The following is a 24,923-nucleotide window of genomic DNA, read 5'->3' as shown; positions in this document are numbered from 1 at the left end:
CGACCCAGTGTCCCGCTGCGGAAGTCATGGAATGCTGCAATCGGTCTTAAGAAAAACATGCAGAAAAATAAATTCTGGAATATTTTATGCTATGCAAAAAAAATTACAATAAGGCACATAATGGAGAGGCCAAGCAGGCTTTCCCCCCTCCCTCCTTGAGGTCTCTGGTGCCTCAGGAGAAGAGCTAGATACCAAAGAAATGAATCATATAGCGAATGCCAACCCCTATACATGCAAACCCCACAATTACATGTTAATAAGAAAGCCAGCATTGTTCCAAATGCCAGTGGTATGAAGTGAAGATTGCAACTAATGCAAGTCCTCAAAAACCTAAACAACCTTAGCACGACGTGCCAGCTGGACTGTCACGGCACACTGGAAAGAGAAAACTAAAGGCAGAGCAAAAGATTTTCATTTCTCTGCGTGTGCCCAGCCTTCGCAGCCGCCCCAACGTGCAGTTCTACCTGCTATGGGCGAGCACAGTCATTCTCTCAGATTAGCTCTGGGTCTTGCTGCTCTGAATCCTGTTCGTGTCCACACTCATCTGCACTCCATGTTGGTCGCTCCCTGAGACGCCACCGCTCCCCGCCGGGAGGAGTTTTGCACTGCAAGCAGGACCAAGATTCCTGCCCCCATCTTGTGAATGCAACTGGTGACATTTAATCTCTTCGTTGGCGGAACTTCCCGTACCTTTGGAAAGCAAAATACTGACTTCTCAAAGAAGGAAACCAGCTTGCTCATTTCTGAATTCTGTTTTGCTTGTATCGCTTTTCAGCTCCTCTTATTAACCAGGACTTGAAGAGGGCCAGGTTCGGAAGAGCCTTCCCGGCCTGCCGAGGGTACGTGCTTGGTTGCTGCATCCAATGAAATGGATTAACTGGGGGAGGGCATCTCCTGCTCCTCCGCAGCTGCCACGGCTGCACGTCCCCAGCTCGGGCATCCCTTCCTGCCCGGGCCGTGCTCAGCAGGGCGGGCAGCCGAGGGCGACGCTTGTTCCTCGCGCCGGGCAGCGCCGCTGCCCTCGCTGGGTCGGGCAGCCCCGGGTTCCTGCCGCTGCCGCTCCTGTCCCGGCGCACGGCCACGAGGATGGCGCGGGCCAGCCCAGCTCTGACCTGAGGCTTCCTGGCGGATGCAGGATTGCTCCGGACTCCTTGGGTTTCTGGTGGTAACAAAAATGCACCAAGAGTAAACAGCTCCAGAGTCCTACGACCTCTGTCCGTCCTTTGGGAAATAAAAAGCAGCCCAAGCACCCAGCTCAAAAGGCCGAGGACCATTGCAGGCCTCTGGCATAACCCTTTCCCCCCACGTCACCAAGCCCTCGGCAGCTCTGAGGATCACAGACTTGCCCTTCTCGCTGGCACAAGAAAACGCTGTTCGTTCTGCTACGGAAAGACCTTGCTATCCACCACGAGGACCCGCAGGACACATCCAAGACCACCATTCCCACCGGACGCCCCCTCTTCCCGCAGCACTGAACAATACAGGAGAGCAGAGACTTGTTCATCCTACCCAAAATATTTTAAGACTCAAATGCTGCTAAACCCTCAAGCAAAATGGAACATTTCAGCCTCCTCCAGTTGGGTGTGAGGCGGTAGATGGTCATTTGACAACGTATCACAGTGACGAGGAGCCCTCCGAGGCCATCAGCTGCAGAAACGCTCAGCAGGTTATTGAGGACTGGAGAGCTGCAGAGCTAAGAAAACAAACAGCAGGACTGAGCCCAGGAAACACAGTTATTAGCTAGAGCTGTTATTTTAAAAGCACACACGGAGAAGTTTTCCCTTCTCCAGCTGCTTATTTTGTTTTATTCGAACAAAACCCATGGACATTAATTTTAGTTCTACTTAATTGAATAATTTCTCCGGGGAATAGTTCAGGGAGAGTTTTAAAGCAGCCTGTTTCCAAGAGCCATTACTAATTGGCATATACCACAGTGTCACTGTGCCAACCAAAATACTACGCTTTAATGTTACTGGAACCACTTTCAATCCAGATGTGTTGAGAACTCCTAGTGATATAAGGCAGGCAATAACTGTATTGCATGATATAGTATTTGGAGTATCCTTTTCCAGTTATCTGGAAGGAGATAACAGTCCCGTCACTACAAGCATTTGAATGTAAAGTCGGGTCATTTTTTCCTCCTCCTTACTCCCAACACATTATCCTTCCTTGGTATTTGCCGTGTTTGAACAGACCAGCACTGTCAACCAGTTATAAAACCGATATTAATATGAGGGGGAGGAGTGAAAATTATAAAAAGTTGACTCAGATTTATAGCATTCACTGAAAGGAGCATTGCCATTTATCCATTAAACTCTTGTTTAACACAGTGGCAAAAAAAACAAAACCAAACCACCGCCCTGCAGTGTGATCTTATCCATGATATAAGAATCTTTGTTTTTTACTCAAACCATAATGCTGAGAAGTCTTGCTATACAAAAAGCAGAGATTTTTGGACCAGATGATCAAAATAACCAGCAAAACTTTCGAATTATAGACTATAGGGAGATCATCATTAAATTGATTTCCCAAATTCTTGAAAACAAGGAAATCCTGTAAAAAGATAAAACAACAGTAAGAGATTCTGCACCTCTCTCGGAAAGCCCAAAGCAGTAGAATCCTGGGAGCCTCCTTATGTTCAGATATCAAAAGGCTGCCAATCAAAACATTTCTCCTATGGTCACAGGTTTGTTTTCTGGAATCTTGCAGCAGAAAAGGAAAGGACAGAAGCTCATTCAGACTTCGTGTTTGTTTGTTTGCCCTTTACCTAAGAGAGACACATCGCTTTTTAAATGCTCCATTTAGAAGTTCTTCATAATATTCCCCTCAGCTTCCTTTAGGCAGTTCCATCACCTTCCCAAGCTTGTACACTACCGCGATGCTTCTCCATGGATTTCAAACACCTTGGATTGCAAATGCCCAGCAGTGGTCGTGGAGCCGTGGAGCAGCAGGGATGCTGATTCTCCAGGGAAGCACCACTCGGCCACAGAGCGCTACGAGTGCAGGTTTCCAGCCCACTTCATGGACCTTTCAGAAAAAAATCATTCAAGTTACACTCAATGCAGCTGTGGTCCCGTTAGGATCCACCAGACAGTTACTGTTTCCACGCTTGTTAAATTGCAGATCTGTTGGAGCAAGGAAGTAATAGGAGAAAATCCATGCATGGCAGCTTTAATAAATGCAGCTTTTGCAGGTATCAGACCTTAGTCAAACTGGAAAAAAATAAAATAAAAAATAAAGCAGTGGGGCAAAGCATCTCCCTTTCCTCCGCTACGCAGCACTGATCCGAGGCCGTCCCGCGGCCTCGCTTTGAAGCCGGCGCGCTGCCCGCCGCGCGCTCGCTCACAAGGGATGCTCCCCATCAATCTGCCGGGGAATTGCATGCCATCGCTCAGCCCAACAATACAGCAGGGGCGAAACGCGACGGAGCGGGGAACTCCGCTTTGATTAACTCGAGCTGTGAGCGATGCGAGCGGCCGCTGATGGATAACCCTGCGAGGCAGCCTCCTTCCTCGAGGACAAAGGTCCCAGCCACTTGGGAGCTGCTGCCGAAGTTTCCCAAGCACCTTGGAAAGCAGCTCATTTCTCAGGACCTGCCGAGAAGGCAGCCCGAGCGCGATTTAAGCCACCATTATAAATGGCCAACGCCGCCTCGTTCCCAGGAGAAAGTTCTCGGATTGTTAGGCTTCGCCACGAGTTAAGATAAACAGAATTATCCCCTTACGCTGGGAGTGTTTTCAAGGAGAGAAGTAGATTTTGCAGATTGAGCAGCACTTCTAAAGCTTTAAATCATATGCAAGCCCAAGCCCATTCAAATCCTGGAATTCCTGAGATGTCTAACAGGCTGCGCAGGATGTATAAAGCTATTCCTACCCAAATTAAAGAAAATCCAATCCAAAAAGCAGGGCTGAAACATCCCCGAAGTGTTAACCAGAAGGCTATTTCCAACCAACTAGAATGTCCCACATTTTTCACATTAAAAAGGCTTAAAAGTTAGTGAAACACTTCATTGCTGCCATGGCCCCAACAAATGAGAATTCTTTAACAACTGGAGATTTAAGTACACCCGGTTTAGAAATAGATTAAGGAAGACTGGAAAAAATGACCAGCGCTGTTCTACATTGCGAGAAACACCAAAAATATATTATACAGCCTGCAACTTAAGGAGCAGGGAGGGAATGCGGTGCCACGCGCCGATGTGATGTTGGGTCTGGTGACGCAGGTTGGAGTGGAGCATTCCCCTCCTTGCAGTGTCGCTCCTTCCACGAGCCGGGCAGGGTGGACACACACACGGGTGGCCTGTGCCTGGGCACGACGGGCGCAGTGACAGCAGGCGACGCGCACGGTGCGATGGGGCTCTGCACTGGCCACCCTCCCCTTGCAGGAGGCGGTGGCGGGGGCCGTGAGCGTGTTTGTCAATGCTGCTGCAACCCCAGATGGTCCCAATCAGGTTGTCTTTCTGTTTCAGCACTTACCAGGCAATGTCCAAGCTTTCGGGTGTCTCATGTAAGGAGAAAAGCAGGGGGTGAAGTCACAGTTACCTGTAGTCACTTGTTACAGCACTCAAGCCCAAAAGGAAGACGCTGTGACCTCCTTTGGCAGAGGCCTTCAGTGAGACATTTGCACTTTACAGGTTGGAGGTACAGCCTTCCCATAGCCAGACCCCTCTCAATGCAGGTTTTTCCTCTACATGTGTGGATTCATTGATGATCTCTGCAGAAGCTTGAGATCATGCAAAAATTAGTTTCAGAAATGCACGGATAAAATCCTGTCCCCAACCCAATCGTACCCCTGCGAGGGCTTGCAATGAACTCAGGTGGGGCTGGAATTTCACACAATCTTCCAAAAAATCTAAACATATAATCCTGAGGTAGATGCACTTCAGTACTCCAATACTGAAGAGATAAAAAGATGAAATATTGCCAGCATGGTGGGATGCAGCAGAGGAGCCCGCTGGGCAGAGGGCTGCTCCTCACACGCCTGCCCCGACGCACCCGGGAGCAGATGAGGACTCATCGAAACTGGGCGCACGCTCCGAAGAGCCAACGCGGCCTGCGAGCGGCTGCGCTTAGTTCTGCCGCTTGTCACGAGTGCCGGCCAGCTCTGCTATGGGCCTCAAAAGCTGAGCCTCTTCTAGAATAACTCGGGCGCTCCTGAGCAGTAGACTTGATCAATCCTGCTCCACAGATTTAGAAAAGAGGCAAATAGAGAACCACAGATTATGCAGCTGTCAAGTCTGCAAAACACAACTGCCCTTTCAGTGGACCTTTGGGTTGGTAAGGAGCCAAGAGAGCATCACAGTATTCACCAGAGCATCTTGCTCTGGACAGCTGCAGGGCATTACCCTCTTGGATTGCAAACAAGGAGGAAAGCCACTTTAGAACTGGTCCATCAATCATGGGAGGAACCAGAAAACTTGCAAGTGCTTCATGGTCACAGTATTGAAAGCAGCTGATAAAGCTAAGGTCAACCCAGGCACCTGGGACTGATCTCCAGCTGACATACTTCATCAAGCTCTACTGCAGTCAATGCCAAATCGACTAAATTAGCTGGAAGAATACATCATTGAACAACATTTCCAGTGCAAAGCAAATACCAGAAATCAGATGAACTGCAACGGAACTAGTCTCCCACACTGCCAACATTATTTACATGATACCTTCTCACTTGCCCAGAAGCCGACCAACAGTGAAGACAAGTATTTCTTGAGTAGATGGCTCAAAAATGCTCCACTCTAAGTTTGCAGCCAGGGAAAATGTTCAGGTTAGTCAGAGAAGTGGTTAAAACAACAAACGGGTGGAAGAACAACTTCCACAGATAAGACAACCGCAAGTCTATGAATCCCCCTTAGCCTTAGCTAATGATTTTCTTTCTTCCCACTTCCTTCCACCAAAAGTTGTGCCAATTTTCCACATGCCCTCCCAAGGATTTTCTGCAGATGTGGCCGAACACTTGCTGTTTTGCATGGCTTAGTGCCCATGGATTTCTGCAGAGCAGGGGAAGGCTGTTATACAGAGGGAGCTCTTACACAGCTGCTCTGCTCCTATACAATTTTCTCCTTTTTACAGAGTCCATTTGTTGGAAAGACCAGAAGTGATTAATTGTCAAAAGCTGCACAAAGCCTAGGGTTTAGTAACGCTAAATAACGTGTCTATAGGACACCTCAGAAGACTGTGGCTAAAAACCTTTTTGATCTTAATGCACAAGTTCTGAATTCCAGGGTGACAATCTGCAGCACAGGAAGGAAACCTTAAGCCTCCACTTTATCAAGCTACATAAATACACGGTTTATCAAACTGAAGAGATTATTAGTGCTCATTGTACTTTCTGCAACTGTTTGCAGAAGCTTTCTGTGTGATCACTCCCAAATACAAGAGAAGAAGGCAGTTCACTAGCTTACTGCAGCAAGAGGTCATGTATCAAACAACATTTTCTCCAGCCAAACTACTCTGTCCTTCCCTCCCCCACCACTCCTAAAGAATGTGAACACACATGCAGGGAAAAAAATCACTCTTGGTTATATGTGCGCAAATTCCAAGTCATTCCAATTCTTCAACTTATGACACCTCACTTTAAAAAAAAACAACAAAAAAACTGATACTAGAAGAGCTACAAATTAGGAAAAACATATGTGACTTTTGGCCATTTGTTAAACCTCTTTCTTAGCACATTTGTACTAATCTGTTGTTCTGCAACACGGTAGAAAGACAAGAGATCTCTGACAAGAACAAACTTCAAGTGAATGTACAAAATATGCCTTGTCTACTTGCAATCTCTGTGCTGCTCTACAGAGGTTTCATAAAGCTCAGCCAAAGAGGCTTATTGTAGACTCCAAATTAAAAAAACAATCAAAGAAACTCTTTAATTAACAGTGGAGTTGTAAAGTAAACAATATTGTGAAGCACTGCCATCTCTACCTCATGATGGTCTTATGGTCTCTTTTCAGTGGTGGCCACTGATAGGACTAGAGGAAATGGCCGGAAACTGAAACATCAAAAATTCCATAGGAACTTAAGGAAAAAATTCTTAACAGTGAGGGTGACAGAGCACTGGAACAGGCTGCCCAGAGAGGTTGTGGAGTCTCCTTCTCTGGAGATCTTCAAAACCCGCTTGGACGCAGTCCTGTGCCACGTGCTTTAGGTGTCCCTGCGTATGCAGGGGGGTTGGACTAGATGATCTCTAGAGGTCCCTTCCAACCCTAAGCATTCTATGATTCTATGATTCTATGATTCTATGATATTTCCCAAGGCAACTTGAGAAACTTATTATTATTATTATATTACAAGATCCATCCTTTTTAATTTGTGAGGCCAGGAGTTCAATTTTAAGACACCTGGTAGCACGGGCACCTCCTGATGCCTGATTCCACCTTGCACACTGGGAGAAAGCTGGAGGTGTTTTCCTTTTTCCCTGGAAAGGACAGTAACACCACGGCCTCGTTTCTCCAACTGTGAAACCCCAGAGGGCATTAACGGAGAGAGGCGTCGCACGGATCCCCATCAGCACACAGGGAAAGATTCAGCCTCTGGCTGAGGCTATTATATTTCACACTACAAAGTTTGCTCATTAAACACCTCTGTTGAAACCTTTTCCACTTGAGCCCCACTTGACGGACCTGTCCTCCAGCCAGGGCCTTCATCCCAGCACGGACGATGGCAACGGCCACCATGGCGCTCCTGCCTCAGCCAGGCCATGCGCCGGGCTGGAGACACACGGAGGATGGGACAGGGGCGCTCCTGGCCACGGCTCCCCTCACGGATCGGCCAAGGGGCCATCCGGCCAAGCAGGCGGGACGGACCACGAGCTCCCTCGCGAAGGCAAACGGAGCCATCTCCCCGGCGCCACACAGTGCCACAGCGCCGTGCTCACCCGTGCGCACTGGCGGGAGCAGCGCCACAGCCATCACCCGCACCCTGCACGAGCTGCTCCGAGAGGCAGAACCTGATTATTTCGTGTTTTTAAAAACCATTTGATACCTGCAGTAACAGGTACTGAAACTTGGCAAAAGGTGACATACGCTGAAGTCTCTAGATTTTAAAGTTTAACCTCACGAGGTAACAGCACTATTTCGAGGCCTCGAATGTTAGGTTTGGGGCCCCAATCTTCATTAAAAAAATCACTTTTAAAACACATTTAATCCTTGTTTTTTTCCTAAGGAGAAAGGGTTCACATCTGGACTGTCAACCTGCATTCCAAAGCATTAGCCTGGCAAATGAAAGCAGCTGAGTTGTAAATCTCCAAGAAGAGGCCTTGTCATGGAAACAGCAACTCAACATGAACTACCAGCCGGTTCAGCAGGGAAGCAAACACAAAAAGCCCAAACAAGGCAGACAGTCCCAGGACAACCTGGACACCGTTGCTCGCTGACAGAGCAAACTGAGCTAACAAACCGCACACGAGCACGGAGAGGGAACCACCAGTGACACAGCTGCATTTTGCAGATGCCCTTCTACACCCTTCTACCCAACTCCATGAGAAGACCGGGATTTTCAGATGTGCCTCATGAGAGTTAAATGTTCCATCCCTCAGGAGCTCCAAGACAGACATGGTCCCGGTTCCCTCAGACCATAGTTTGTCACGGCCCTTTTCTTGCTAGAATTTTTGTTACAGGAACAGAAAGATAGACAAGCTCTGGAGAACGAAATTCTTCCAGCGGACTTCAATGGAAGTCCAAATGTTAGCAAAGCAGATGCACGGGGGAAATCAGCACCAGGAGGGTGTAGAATGGTAAAACTGATAAAAATAGAAAAATCATAATCCTCCCAGTGCCTCTGGATAACTACACGTTACTTAAGTGTCTCAGCTAATGCAATAAAAAAGTGTTAATGTAACATTTTTTGATCATTGCACCATTTATTTATTCAGATTTCAGATTTATAAGTTTGCTGCTAAGAAGAATTCCATTTTTGCTATTAACTGTTCTTTCCTTTAGAGGGAGAGAAATTTTGGAAAAAAAACAACTCCTGGCTTAATTGAAGCTGTAGAGTAGCTTGGAAGAAAAAAACTGGCTGATCCACAGAAGATACCAGGCAACAATAGTCTGGTTGGTTAACTCTTCTATCAACACTCATTTCACAAAACACTCTACAGTCTAACTCAATTACTTCTTACACTTTCTACCAACATACTTTATTAAATCTCTCTTCCTACTAAACATACAATGCAGAGCTTTGTGTGCTGAGCTCTTACGATTATTTCCTTCTTTCAGCTCTAGTTTCTTGACCAGATCTCAGTACTGATCTTCTAAGCCACACCACGAACAAGGTCATCTCTCTCCAAGTCAACTGAGGAGCACCATGGCCAATTTCTCTTGCCTTTTTTTCCCCAAAATTGGACGAACTCTTTTCATGATGAACTCAAAACAGTTCTTTTGCTTAATTAACAGCATCACTGCAACACTCTGCTGCCACACAGCCTGCCAAAAAAACACTCTTATCCTATAAGGAACATAACTGTAATGCAGCCAGTATACTAACATATACAGTTACTAGAACTGTGTTGAGTCTTCCCTGACTGTCTCTTAAATGAAAAGTGAGAAAATACTCCAAAAATTTGCTCAAAACTATGACAAGTGCTATGATACTTGTGCCTTGCTGTCCTCAGGATAAATATTTTTACATAGGAGCAAGTTGTTACCTATCAGCATTACTGCTAGCTACATCCTGGGCTACCATAATGCCTTTGCCTGCTTTTTTTGTGGCCACATCATCAAGTTTTCCCACTTCACTCGCCACCTCTCACTCTTCAGCTCCCGGGTCACCTCAGCACAGCTCTGCTCCACAGTGCAGCTCTTCTGCATGTCCAGGCCAAACTGAACAAGTATCCAAACCTGATGACTCCCGCGGGCATCGAAAGCAAGAGGTCATGGAGGAGACATCCCACAAGGTGCACCCGACTACGGCCCTGCCCCGCAGGTACCTGCGTCGTGACCGCAGCGCGTGATCCCTTCTTCAGAAACATCCCCGTGTGTTACACAGTGCCTCCTGTCAGCAAACCTTTCCACAAAAGACACTATTACAAGATTAAAAACCCAGCTGAAGTAACTGTGCATGAGAATTCCTCTCCTTAGGACCACGGACGGTTTCTAATCGGGTTTCACGGCTCAGAGAGCAGATCCCGGCAGCCGGGCAGGTTTAATGGCTCTTCCAGCTGCAGCAGAGTATTTGTGCTCACCTGGTTTTTGTCACAGTGAAACAAGACACACTGCAATGTTCTGGGACAGATTTTTTCATTCAAGGAACACATTTCCCTTTCCTCACTCCGTATCAAGTATTCAACATAATTAAACTGGTTAGCACAACACCTCACACACAGATACCCCATTCACTCCTTCACTGGAGCTTATTCCTAGAGGAAGGAAAAAAAAAGCCAGAAAAGCTACTACAGGAGTATTTGCCCTGCTCTGCAAGCCAGAAAGGGCTATCTAACATTTTTTTCAAGTTCAGCTTCACAGTTTTCCTTGACACAAGGTGAAAAGTGCTAGGAAGTGTGGAGGAGGAGGAGAAGAGGAGGACAATAACCAAGAGGCTGAGCAAACAGCATGGACATCGCCATGAATTCAGGTTCCTGTGTCTGCAATAGAGCACGGCACCCCTGCAGCTGAGATCATCTACCTTAGGGTATTCAGTGGGCAGTTAAAAATACGTATGCATTATACACCCACATATTTGTATATATAAAAAATAAAATCAATCATAGCCAAGGTCTGGCACATACTGTACTACAGGCAAGCCACCAGTTACCACCTAGTAGATATATTATGTGCCACGCCACAAGAAATAGAGAAAAGGAATGGGAAATAGTGATAAAAACACAGGAAAAAACAGAAGAGGGTGCTGAGGCCAGCACCCTGACACAACGAAGAAGGGTGTCCTCACAAGCCAGTGTGTCAGCCCCATTTCCTGACCTGAAACCTGACTGCCCAAATTGGTTCAGCCACCTTGATTCTCTACCTCAGGCTGTGATCGCTAGGCACCACTGCCCTCTCAAGGAGGCTTAAACAGATCACTGAAAAGCCACCTGTCAAAGCTTCAAGTAATTCTGCTGGCAATACCTGAACACTGACCCTGCTGCATGCGCTTTCCTCCCAGTTGATATCCAACCCCTTTGCAAATTTTCTGCAGAACTAAGCCTGCGACTCCCCCATTTCCGCCTTCTCTCCTATTTTCTTCTTTTTACACTTACATCATTTCCAAAGGACTTGGAGATAATGCTGCCAAGGCAAGGGGCAGAAAACGCGCCGTGCGCTGAGCTGCACGGCCGCTGCCGTTACGCGAGGTGAGAACGGGCCCAGCTCAGGGAGGCGGAACACGCTGCCTCTCACGGCGCTTCAGCAGGCTCCGCCAGACTTCTCCAAAAGTTTCCCCACGTAGGCACAAGAAATTCTTATTTGCTTTAATGCCCTCAGCACACTTACATGAGTCCAGCCTGGCTTCTTAGATGACATTCTCACATCTCCCCCTCACATCTGGCTGCTTTGAAAGATCATCTCTTGCTATTCTTCTCTTACTGGAAGTCCCTCACCCTCCTGGTCATCCCAGTCTTTATCATCATTACTACAGTGAAGGTTTACGAACGTGAGGGAAACTACACATGTAACTTCATGGAAATCCAGTGGGATTTAGTTCTTAACTTCCTAGCAGAAGTGGTAGGCATAGGAGGCCACATAAAAATCCTCGTGTCCATTCTATGGAAGCCCCTGCAGCCCTTCCCGGGGCTCCTTCTGGTGCTAGTTTGGTATTATGGCAGCTTGGTATTTACAGTACTAGGTCAAACCAGCACCAAATCTGAATGAGTGTCAGCAGTCACTATCACTGACCTGCTCTTCATGATGACGCACAGAGGTAAGAGCTCCCAAAGCATCATATCTGCAGCAAAACGGCACCAAGCCCACCTCGAGCAGCGTCACTGAAACCTGGGGCAGCTAAGGTCCGTGTTTCACATTCACTGTCATGAGCTTAGGGCCCTTCCTGTCACACAGCCCTCAGGAGCCAGTTATACGCTCTTAGGGGCCTTAGAAACCTTCTTCTTCAAGGTTCAGAGCTGTGGGTATTTTAAACAATGACATTGTTTAAATATCGAACATACTCTAAGCGTCTCTCTCGCTCCAAGCTCTCTTCATTTGGTTGCTCAAAGGAGGCGATGAGTGCACTTGTGGATGCAGACAGCCAATTAAACCCGGTATCACGGAGCGAGCCCAGCGCGAGGCGAGCGTTCCCAGGAGCCTCTTCCTGCTCCAAGGGACAGACTGATAGCATTGCTCCTAGCGGCGTGTCATAACGCCGGGGTAAATGAAAACCGGCGGGAAAACGAGCGCGCTCATTTTCTGATGCTTCTTGGCTGAGGTAATGGCTTCAAGCAAGAGACGCTACTTTCACAGGGCAGAACACGCTGTTTATAATGCCAGCTTTTGAAGTCCGGTAAGAAAAAAATAAAATAAAGAGGGTTTTGTTGTTTTGTGCGGGGTCTCCCCCCTTCTTTTTTCAATGATGTGATACAAACCAGCTTGGTACACAAATTAGAGGTGATCTCATCAGTCCATTAGCCCAACTAAAGCAAGACCATCACTTGCAAGGAGATGTGCCGGCTAGATACTACTGATTGGCCTGTGAGTAGCGTTACTATAGGGGTACAAATGCAGCCTTCATTACACAGGCAAAGCATGGCCCCAGCTTTCAATCTGCTGCAAACAGTTTAGCCGTATTGAAAACGGGATTTGAGAGCAGTGTCTCACACTCATCGCTCCACCATTTAGGCAGAGACCGTGGCTGGTCCGGCCACCTCTCCCGACAGAGGGAAATGACCTACAAACATCGTGGGCATCGCTGATTCACACGAGACAGCTGCCTCGTACAAAGTGTCGGCCTGTGAAAGGAGGGAGGAAAAGCACTTGAAAATTCAGTAAGAATAGTAAAACATAGTGTAGGAGCTTTCGCCTTTCACTTCTCATAAACGAAAACTGGATCACATCTTTCCACTAAGTTCCTTTTGATTTCTTTGTTGCGGAACAAACAATGCTTGAAAGCCAGGGAAGTCTCATTTCGGAGATGCTTCTGTTTTCAATCGAGTGGCAGAACTATTTATTTTCCTAGCTGGTGATGGCATTAAACAATTTGTCTTTGAAAACTCTATAAGCCTTCACCCTGACAACCTCCCCCTCTGCTTTTCAGATTAAGGTACTGTGATTTTTACCAGCTAAAGGTTTATGAACTGCCTTAAAAAGCCAATTACTCTCATAGTAAATTATTTAAAACTTACATGTTATTTTTAAAATTTTTCCCCACGGAGTACTCATGAGATTCTGAAAAGCAGAGATTCACTCACTGGGAATTAAAAATTTGTAACAGTGAAAATCACGAAGCTTCAAGAAATCCCGATTTTAAAAATCTCAAATATTTAAGTGTGGATGAGACAACCCCAGGAGAGACTTTTCAGAGCCAGATCGTTAAAAAAAATAAAGTAACATAAGATTGATTTCAGTGGAAAAGTTCTTTAAATACATATCAAGTTTCATCCAAGGTAGCATTTGTTTTTTAGCTAGTCTCTGCCTCACTTTCTGACTGAGAACAGGGCTAGAGGAAATCTCTCTGCACTCGCTTTCAGTGTCATCGGTAGAAAACCTCTGACAGACAGTGTTTCACCTTGGAGGAAAGCCACCCTTCGTGTTCTTTGTCCCTTTTTTTAGCTGTATCCACAAAGGGACGCAGCACCCTGATGGCTAATAAAGCAGGTGGAATAATGAGGGAGGCCACAGGAGCACCAGACAAAAGACCGGAGTTGCCTACTGCAGCAGACACCGGGGAAGAAACGGGGCTGTCTGGCAGTGACGGCAACACAACGTGAGCCGGAGCCGGGTCCCCCGTGACCCCCAGCTCTGGGGACGCAGGCGTCACGTACCCCATTGCTCACTATGCAGAGGGGCGGGAGAGCCGACGTCGCTGCTCCAACAGCAGCTCTGCTTCCAGATCCATTCCTGACCGCAGCCCAGACCCTGCGCGCTCCGGGGCAGCTCTTCTCTCGGAGCTCCTCAATAAGCACCAAGTCTCTCGTTTTGAAGCCGCAGTGTTCCAGCAAGATTACTACAAGGAAAGGAAGATTCTTGCTTGATCACAGTAGGAGCTGGTAGAGCTGGCAGACTGCTGGCAAGGCACCATTATTACCTGCCTGTGCATCAAAAGCACAGGAAACCAACACCCTCAAATTAAGCTATTAGATTCCTAGCTTTAGAGCATGAATTAGTACTTAGCACAGGCAAAGAAATATATATCCTTAAGTAAGTTACTAGGGTGACCAGAAGCATGCAAGAAATGTCCTTCAAGGTGTCCCCAGACCAGAATTCGCAAGGGAAATTCATGAAAATACCCTGCTTTTAAAGAGCGGCCCGCTCCATGCGGCTCTTTTCCTGGTGTCTCTTGTCATTGATGCGCTTGAGCACAAAAAACCCTGCGAGAGCCACCTCACACTGAGCAACTTATTGAGCTGCCTGGTCTGCCTGTGCCTCCAGCGCCAGCTCGACTCGCGGAGCCAGAGCCCTGGCTGCCGGTGTCCCAACCCATGAGCTGCGCTCGCCTCTGCCACCGACACTTCATGGCCGAGTGAGTGAGTGAGACTGATGGGAGAAGGAAGAGCAGGGGGAGAAGGAAGAGCAGGCAATGGCACTCACTCCCGCAAACACGATGCCGCTTCATCCAACTGATGCTTTCCTTTGGACAGAGATGGCAAAGTAGGATAGGATTCTTCCACCCCACTCTTTTTTTTATTTTAAGACATGGAAAGCAATTCTTTTATGCTGGCTGTTTTAATGCGCGTTATCATCCCGATGTCTCATTCACAGAACCATCAAAACACCCGGGGGAAAAGGTTAGATGTTGCATGATTGCTCTGAAGCAATGAAAAATAAGGAACATCCCACACTGAGGACACAGCAATGGGTCTTTGAAGGCAAGAAGTGACGTAGGTATGTGTTAAGACTAAGTTGCAGTTTTTTTCAGCTTTCACAGCACAAATTAGCCACAAGAAAGCCACCAAAAACCCTCACTTGCCAGCTCTGGATTATTTGATATGAAGGTCACTTCCTACTATCCCAGACGAATTGCTTTAAACCCTTTAACAGACACAAATGCAAAGAACACTTTTATCAATTTCGTGATATAAGACATAAGAGGAATGTAAAAATATGCAATATTCAGAAACACTCTCTGGTGGTATCGGGGGGGGACAACAGTTACTTTATCAAGACAGATTAAGGCACCCACAAAACCTACCGTGTTAAAGGTAATTCTGACCTTTCTAGATTAGCTGCCAATATGATATAGGTCCAAAAGAAATTGCCTCTTTCTGCTGCCACGGAACAATAAATTGGCTCCCTTGAATACAGTGCTTAAAGAATCCGAGTTCCTGACCTTGAGTGTTTTACTAGTGGTGCGCTGAGCTGCAGGGAACAATCAGGACGACATTCGCCGAAACGTGTGGGATTTATGGTATAATAGGTTGCACATATGTGCCAAAAAAGGAAAGACAAAAAAAAAAACCCTCTTAAATCCAACCAAATCAAGATTAATTAGCTATTAAAATAGCTGAGGGAGCACAGTGCCACACAGGTGGCACACGGCCCTGTGCTGCTCTCCGCAGCCTCTGCCTGCGGTTGTTCCGCAGGTCGCGCTGCGCCCGCGTCTTCCCTCGCGCTCTGCCCGCGAAAAGCAGAAGCTGCTGCTCCTTGCAGGGCTGCAGGGTTTGTGCTTCTACAAACAAACCTTGCGTGGGCCTTTTATAGGAAGGACCATTAAGCCCGGGGGAAGATCCTGTATTGTCTGGCTTTGATCATCGAGACAGTCTGAAAATTAACTCTGGTGTTTTTACAGTGAGCTCACAGCAGGGCTGAGGACGCGCTGCACACACTCACCTCTTCTCCCCACAACCCTTGTACTTTTTTTCCCTTTTCCTCCAGCCCAATTGCTTTTGGTTTATTGCTGCTAATTGCAATTACAGGTGTTCAGAAAGCAACAACTTGCCGGATGCCTCATGCCTTAAACGCCTTCTGCTCCTCTGCGAGTACGTCGTGCACCTTTAGTGGCTCCATAATCACAGAGCGAACATCCTTCTAAAAACACACCTAGAGAGAAATCATAGACTATTTTTTCCCCTACCGCCCCAGGAACGCGAACAAGTTGTTAATTCCCTGCAATCCGCTCGCTTTCCCTCTTAATCCACGTTTTAGCCAAGCCTCTCCTTGCCGGAGATCGTATCAATGTGTCACCCGCACCGAACAATGCGGCGAGAGCCGCTGCTATTGAGAGCCCAAGGTGCAATGAGTCGGGACCCAGCAGGAGACCAATTTGTACCGGGCGGCAGCGCGTTCCTCCCTGGCAGGGGTAACCACTTCAGACGGGCTCGCTCGCGGGACCACAAACACCCTCGCAACGACGGGGCAGCTCGGAGGAGCTCCCGTCCGGAGGCGGCGCTTCCCTTCTCCAGGTGCATCGCGTGGCTCCCCGCCGCAGGCTCCCGTCCGGACTGACCCGGCCTTCAGCGCGTCGCGGGCAGCCGCCTGCCAAGCTCCCGGGATCACAGAGCTGGAAAAGAAGCGTTGCAGTGTTGGCCGGGGGCCACGTTAACCCGCCAAGCTCGAAATCTGAACCTCATGCCTTCTTTACAGGTATGTTTTGCTGTAAAAGTTCATTTGCCACAACAGAGTAAACTCTCTGTTAGGTTTATTGGCCCCGTTTTGTTTCGCCAGCGCAGGAGGTTCCAGCTGGCCGCTGCTTCCCGGCGATTCCACGGTCATCACAGCCCCGTGGGCTCGTTGTACACGGCCCAACAGCGGCACCAAGAAAACAGACTGTCGACCAACTTCTCAACGCCCTTATTGCGCAGCCACGTTAACCTCGGTACCCTTGTGCCATCCCATCCCGGAAAACCTACATTAGTCATAGCTAAAATAACTTACATGAAAACAGCTAAGAGCAGATGTAGAGCAGTTTTCGGAGAGGAAAAGATGAGCAGCAGCTGATGCAGGACCACTTGGGTATCAAACCTGAGCCAGAGAAGGTCACTGCAATCCAAGCCTTCGGAAGCTTCCTTTAATCCTTAACTCATTAACCATTTACAGGATTTCTGAGCTACTTGTTAGAGACTCAACATCTCCTACCATCTAAGAGGGGAAAGCTGCCTAATTCACTTCTGGAGGTACCACAGCAGCATCCTGAGCAAACTATGACTTGATCCATACAGGAAAACCTCTGCTTAACAAAAGTTGGCCACATGAACCCTCTTATCCCAAATATAACCCTCTTAAGATATTTGCACAGGCAAAATTAGCATGGAAAAGCTTTAAATCCTCCCCAGAGTTTGTTTCTGCAAAGCCTATCCTGGGTAGGTAAACTCGAAAGTGGCAGTTAAACCGTATCAGACTCTATGAACGTCACTCTGACTAGTTTCAAAGGGAGAAATATTGAAGCACCTTGTCATTTCTTCTCATTTTACAAGAATAGCAGCCGCCCAGAGCAAAAAGCAGCCACGAGTTCCTTATTGCTCAACATGGCCACGGAGCAGCGTGAAGGATAACAACAATACGGGGGTAGCTCTGCGCCGGGATGATGATGTTTTTACTCTCTCAGAATTGACAGACACATTAATTGGAGACAGCTGCAAGGAAAAATATCCTAACGACATGATTCATTAGTTTTCATAGATAATTACATCTCCTCATGGCCTCACAGTGAATCATTCATTTAGGGAATTTTGGGGGTATTAAATTTAAATGCAGTAATCAGATTTGTTAATCTCGGGGACCAGGCAAACCAAACAGAATTTTATTCAAAGAATTGTTTATACTTTCCACTTTGACATTAATTCAGCAGCAAGGCAAAATCAGCAGCCTAACGCATGCTCGTGGGTTCGGAATTATCAATGGCAGCCGCCGTGATGCCCCGCGCTCGTAACGACACTGAGTTCTTCAAGGCCGCCAGGGCTGCACATTTTTTTCCGGGATGCATCTTCATGCACTAGATAAGCCAATGGCTTTTTTGTTTGTTTGTTTTTAATAGCATTAGAAAGATAAATAGACTTAAAACTGCTTTTTTGCCACTTCGGAGGCTCAGGTATGGCTGCTTTTTCATTGCTGCAGCACTCGAAGTCTCAAAAATTTGTTTTAAAAACGATGTAACTGCTTTGGCTGCTTAGAAACGGCAGCACATCTTCCCATAGAGAAACCCAGGCCTAGAAAAAAAATAATCTTCTCCTGGAAACTATTCCAGAATTTCTTGGCTCTCAGATTAAAATATATATACATATATATATATATATATATATATATATATATATATATGTATCTGTATTTTTCCCCACAGCTGTATCCAGTGATACTGGCTCCAAGGCAACGGCTGTATTTGGATGCAATCCGCTGGTTTCCCTAATTCCCAGGCACAACGTGCCCTGCAGCATGGCCGTGTCCCCCACACGAGGAGGGTGTCCCAGCCACTTCCCAGCTCGCAGATCCCTGCTCAGCAGCTGAGCCCGGGTGACCGAACACGCAACGTTGTCCCCTTGGGAATAAAACACCCTTTGGGAGACTCAGCCAAGTTTGTCCCAGCACAGGACACCGCGATTCCGGCAGCTCGGCTGACACGGGAGGGGCTCATCCTAACTCAAACACACTTTATCTCTACATAACCTAATGATCTGAACTACTTTGAAGAAAATGCAAAGAATAAGGAGTCCAGCAATTTCACCTTGTCTTGGAGAATCCCACAGCTCTTTCCCAAATTTGACTGCATAAACCTTTTGGAGAAGAGCAGGTAAGCAAAGTAAATAATTTCTTGCTTTTCTTTTTCTGCTTTGGTCAAGGAGCAAAAAGCACCGTACAGTGTCATGGTCAAAGGCACACCATGAGTCCCTGGGCAAGCATGGATAAAAAGCACAAATTCAAATGCTCCCACTAAACCACAACTATGCAATAGCAGACGATCCCAGAAGTTTTTTAAGGCGTGCAGAAGAGAGCAACTTTGATACCACAGCTTGGATTTCTCTAAATCCATGTGGTAACACTGCGAATCAGAAAATAACGTGCAACTTGATATCTCCTGCTTTTATAAAGCTGCACCTACGCAGTCATATTTTTCCTCACTGAGGATTGGGGAGCAAGGGGTTGCTCCATGGAACCTGGAACAAATTAATATTTCCCTGAGAATTATTTTGTTAAGGGAAAGAACCAGCAGCAGTTTAAAAGGTAAGCCAACATCTTCTATTTTCCTTTAGTTAAGCCTCTGACAAGACACAGTATATTTTATTCAGAATCTAGGCCCGAAGGCCGGCCCGTGGCAGGCTCCTCTTCAGGCACGCACTTTTACTGGAAAGCATCCCAGCTGCTGCAATAGAGCAGCTCTGCAGCACTGACAAGCTTAACGCCCACGTCACATCTGTGGCTGCGAGAAAGCCCTTCCCAAAGGCGGCCACGGAAGGTCCCCGCTCACCTCTCCCAAAAACACGATGCTCGTAGCCAGTGCAGCACCATTTGTTTGTGTAACTGGAGAAGTGTCGGGCCTTTTCCCGGTGATTTAAGCTGCTCCAGCGATGGAAGCAAAACAAAAGAACAAAGATGCTAAAATATTAATCATCTTGCCCGGCATCCCCTGGGAGCAGCAGCAGGAATGCAGCGCGCTGTGGTCTGCTGGCCTCACTTCCAGGTTACCGCCTCCTCAGCGTGCCGAGACTCCCTTTCCTGTGCACATTGGGAAGGAATTCACCTCCGTGGCTCTCCTCCACTGACCAGAGCCGGATTTTCCCCAGCAGAAGCCGGACGGCCCCAGGGCATCGCCGTGCTCGGTGCCGCACGGTCTCCCCGTGCGCCCAGGCTCCCGGAGGCGCTGGCAATGCCCGTGCCAAAGCTTCCACCTTGCAACAAATTCAGCAACTTCAGATCATCACGAGCAGCAAATGCCCAAGGCCAGAGCTCTTTGCTAACAAGGGTTTCAGCTACTACGTGCAGAAACCCACATGGGAGATTTTTGGGCACACTTGGGTATCAAGCCTCTGCATGTCCCCAGCTACCGAAATGCCAAGGAAGGAACTTGTTTCCAATGAAGAAGGAAGATACCAACTTCTTTCTCATTTACTGAGAATATAGCACAAACTGAAACAGAAACTTAACAAACAAACAAATGCACCCTGCCCACTTCTCCCCTTCACCCTGCAGGTAAGGACCCACCACAGCAGCCAGGAGGACCCAGGGCACAGGGGCTCCCAGGTGGCACCTGGGGGGAGGTTGCAGGCACAAATGGGCCAGGTACCAGCAGAAGGTGACGTTTCTTCCTCCCATCCTGCTCTCATGAACCTGAGTCATCCTGGGCTGCCTGGCCCAAGCTCAGCGGGGCAGTGTGTGATACTGCATGGCCACTCCAACAGCCTCGCTGCATATGGAGCACTGGCTTCTTCATAAGAAGAGTCGTTTTCGATGCTGTAAGTCTTTTAGTTTCAGAAAAGGAGCTATAACTATAATTAAGAAGAAAAAAAAACATACAAACATCCTAAGCAGTGCAAAATAACAGTCAAATACCTCAGCACAAAAGTGCCAGGCCATACAGAGGCCCGGTTTTCAAAAAGTCACTCCAAGAAGCACAACCATGCAGTGCTCAGGGCATCCCCTGTCCAAAAGGGCAGAAAACTATGAGGCCTCTGCTGCTCAGCGACACTTGTCACTGCCCGGCTGAGCCACGTGATGCTGAGAGCAGTTTATAGGGAGACGACATCAATGCAAACATCAGCCCTTTCCTTGGTCAGGTTATAGCATTTTAGCCTTGAGGGAAAAACAGTGACAGAGTCTAGCACATAAGCCATCCTAAGAGAAAATAAGGAAAGGGAAGAGGGGAGAGCGGAAGGAAAGGCCCCGCACTCAAGGCTGTTTTTGGAAATGACACAATCAAACTAAGGGATCCAGACTCGAGCAGCAGCAATGCCAAGCCCGGCTCAGCGCCCTGCCAAGCGGCGCCGGCACCGCGACGGAGCGGAGGAGCCGGGTACGGACACGGCGCGAGGAGGGACCTGCCCAGCGCCCCGCAGCTGGGGGGCTCAACCTCCATTTAAAGGGCCGGGCAATTATTTTAAGGGGCAGTTTGGAAGGGAGGAAAAAAGATTAAAAAAACCCGACAAACCCACCAACATACATATTCCTCCCAAGCAACACCACTGCTAGACACAGGCCACAGGCTTGCAGGATCATCAAACCTGTAGTCACCTGGTGACTCCATGATTGAAAAGCACCTTTGAAATAACAAATTATTTCAGGCAATATTAAAAGCAAAAAAAAAAAAAAAATAAAAGGAAAGCAGTGACTTCTTTTCAAAAGAGATAAAATATACCTTTTGATTTCTAACTTTCCTCTTTAACCAGTTTACTCTATGCTTCTCTCCCACGTGGAATGGATGAAGAATTATTGGGGAGGGTAGTGGTTCAGGACAGTTTGAGTGTGCATGAAACGGCTGTTCACTCACCGAATACCATGTGTGCTCTAGTGAGATTGCCACAAAACCATGACACTGCTCATTTATCCAATAAAATTTCATGAACTCCAGCTGGAGACTCCTTTTTTCTTCCTCTAGGGCCAAAAGGATACGTACGGATATTTTTCATGTTTAGGATGTGGGGAAAGACACACAGGAACATTCAAGTGTATTAAATTGAGTTTCTCTTCCATCATTCCTCCTCCCCCCTTTTTTTTTTCTTTTCCAGAAGGCAAAAGGAGTCTTCAAATCCCTAAAACATGTTAAAAAGTAGACTGCACCGAGCTCGCTTTTCTCTAAGACACCCACTAACCGCGTGGAAGTTGCTAGATGATCACAGCAGCTCTGCTTCTCCCTCCTGTTGCTGGCACTGGGCAAGACTTGATGTGGGAGCGCAGGAGCGGCGCCGCGCAGGCTGCTGCAGGGAGAGGGCAGAGGACACCTGCGACGGCGTCAGGCCACCGGCGTTGACAGCTAATCCAGGTCAAGGGAGGGGATCCTGCCCCTCTGCTCACATCTGTGAGGCTGCACCTGGAGCACTGGGTGCAGTTCTAGGCTCCCCAGGACAAGAGGGAAATGGAGCTTCTAGACAGGGTCCAGCCACAAAGATGATGAAGGGACTGGAGCATCTATCGTGTGAGGAAAGAGTGAGTGAGATGGGCCTGTTTAGCCTGGAGAAGCGAAGACTCCCAGGAAGAGGAGATTTGGTCAATATGTATAAATAGCTGAGGGGTGAATGTAGGCAGGATGGGGCCAAACTATTCTCCGTGGTGGCTGGTGACAGGACAAGGGGTAACAGGTATAAGTTGAAACATAGGAAGTTTAATCTCCATATGCGGAAGAACTTCTTTCCTGTGAGGGTGCCCGAGCCCTGGCACAGGCTGCCCAGAGAGGCTGTGGAGTCTCCTTCTCTGGAGATCATCAAACCCACCTGGATGCCACCCTGTGCCACGTGCTCTGGGTGTCCCTGCTGGAGCAGGGGGGTTAGACTACATGGTCTCTAGAGGTCCCTTCCAACCTCAGCCGTTCTGGGATTCTGGGATTCTGTAATCCACGTGCAGCTCCGCACAGCAAGAGGAGAGGCAGCGTCTGGAGCCGCGGCCGCAACGCCCTCCTGTCCACACTTACCCAGGAGCTCTGGAGCGCAGCTAAATTGGAAGGTGTCGGTGGTCGCTAGCAGCGCTTTGATCCCAAAGCGCCAGGAATTTCATCAGAATCGTCCCCAACACCAGCAGGCATCGTGAGGGCAGGACTACTGTTTCTCAGTGCCTGAAGTTTGTTTTCATGTTACAACTATTAGCGGGAACTTTGGGAAAGCTTCTCCCCTTTCAAAAAAACACACTTGCTAAAGTTCCTCGCACCAGGCAGCTTATGAAACGGTTTTCTACCACAACTGAAGAACGGCTTCGCTGCCACACGGGGTTTCGGTGACATCGTGACCCTCGGATGAATTCAGTGAGACGATCTCCGCTGCTCTCGGTGGCCGGTTGCTCTCCTTAATTCCCGTTAAGCCTGTTTTTCCCTCTTCAGACTTCTTTAAACATTGTCTGGGGAGACTTGTTTAAAACATAGTCCTTATAAAGGCTCCTGGCAACTCTGAAATGAAAGTGTTTCCCTTAATCTTCCTACAAACTTCACAGGATAAACTGCTCAGCTGTCACATTTTAAGAGCATGGAAAATGTTAATGACTTGGAGGAGAAGCCAGGCCACAAAACTCTGTCCTTCGCCAATCTCCTTCATCTTCCCTTCAGAAAAGGGCTGCCGACATGTTCTTTTGGATTCTGCGAGTGTCACCACATCCCAGAGAACAGCTGAGCATCTTTCTTCAAGCAAAACAGTCTAAATATTTACTGCTTTAGGTAAGGTCCTCTTCACCAAGGAAATGCTGTTTGCAAGAATCTCCTGGGACTCTCACAGTAGAGCAGAAAACAGTTCCTGGGAGCTTTGGGCATGAAACTTGATTTAAAGTGTTATAGAGATGATAGTTGTAGCTGACTTACAGTTAAGGTCAATCTCGCTCTTGCATTTTGCCTCTGTAGATAAGAAAAAATATTGACCATTCTTCCAATCTGAATGACGGGTAAGATCAAAAAGAAACACAACCACCTTTAAAAGCAGTGAACATGGTGGGCAACACTCCTCCGCACATACCCATGATCTGAAGCAGCTTGTTACCAAACAAGTTGAAAACAGCTCAAAGACAACCAAGTCTGGCATAAGATCTATTTAAAAAGGGTTTTTCTTCCCCAAGTATTAATTTTTCTTCATTGCTATTAAAAAAAGAAAAAAAGCTTCTCTTTCAGCAGAGACTGAGGAGCAATTATCACCTTCAGATTAAAAAAAAATGGAGATAGAGCTATTGAAAGCAGCTGTCAGTTGTCACCGCTCTGCCCGGAGCCGCGTACCGCCGACAGCGGCAGAGCACGGAGCAAGTCGGGAATTTCGAAGCTGAGGTCGGACGATGGCGTAAATCCTCCTGGAAACGGTGAACTCGCATAGCTGTTTGGAGAAGGGCTAATTCCAGATCCTCACCAAGTGGCACAGCAATTTTTCATGCAAGAAAAACCTATTATGAGGGTAATAGGAAACTGGGCAAAACCTATTACCCGTCGGCCTTGAACATTTTGTTTAAAGTACCATCAGCTGCACTGCCAACACTCAGCAGAAAGTCTGCTGTTTGTAATAAGCCAATTAAACCTCTTTCAGCTCGGCTTTAATCATTACATTTCTGTTTTACACTTGCTTTTAGGAGGTGCAATGTTGCGCCACTAAAACCCCCTACCTTGTTGTGCCTTTCTGACATGAATTCCAGCTCGAGACAGACCTGATCAGAAAAATCTACAGCAGATTCTGGCCTTTATTTGTCAGTTAAAGCGTAGGAAATGAGACATAAATATGTTCCTTCTATCTGCAATCTGGGGATACAAACCCCATGATACTCCCTCCTAAACTCTTAAGCAGGTCAAGTGCAAGAATGGACACAAATATCCCGGCTACCTCTCTCCAATGCCCTACCTGAAAGTCCTTCTCATCAAGGACTGAGGGAAACTGGCATCGATCCCTTGACCCAGCATAAATCAAGTCTCTCCCATCTGCCTTCTGTTTTTGAGAACGGTGTCACGGGTGCGAACCTGCAGCGTTGGGAAAAGCCATCACCAAAGTGCCCGAGCCCGCGCCGGCTCTGCCCAGCAGCAGCGCTGTGAAGCCACCAGGGCTCCATCTCACTTGCTGCTCCGGCTCCAGAGCAGCAATGACACACTCGAGCCTTGCACCCTCTGACCACTATCACCGTGGCTGAAGAGTCACCTAGAAATAGCGTGCTAAGAAAATCCCCAAAACGGGGTAGGAAAGAGAAGTTTAATTACAATTAATTCAAGTGAAGACAGACCTTGCAATTGCCTTGCCTGCTGTAAAGGGAAACAAAACTG

General features: G+C 47.6%; 1 protein-coding gene and 1 non-coding gene across 2 annotated transcripts in view; one reads left to right on the top strand and one right to left on the bottom strand.

The window, feature by feature from the left end:
- The window catches only part of STX8 (syntaxin 8), a 93,469-nt gene that overhangs the window by 37,064 nt on the left and 31,482 nt on the right, over positions 1-24,923 (bottom strand). The gene's annotated exons all lie outside the window — the stretch shown is intronic.
- On the top strand, positions 2,594-2,729 carry LOC148594919 (small nucleolar RNA SNORA16B/SNORA16A family). The gene has a single exon (XR_015913298.1). It is a non-coding gene; the product is annotated as a small nucleolar RNA SNORA16B/SNORA16A family (small nucleolar RNA).

This window comes from Tinamus guttatus, unplaced genomic scaffold (assembly GCF_059628265.1).
Source record: "Tinamus guttatus ecotype Peru unplaced genomic scaffold, ASM5962826v1 Tinamus_guttatus_pri_ptg000188l, whole genome shotgun sequence".
NCBI lineage: Eukaryota > Metazoa > Chordata > Aves > Tinamiformes > Tinamidae > Tinamus > Tinamus guttatus.
The sequence above is the reverse complement of the archived record's forward strand: the minus strand, read 5'-3'. Positions and strand labels throughout refer to the sequence as shown.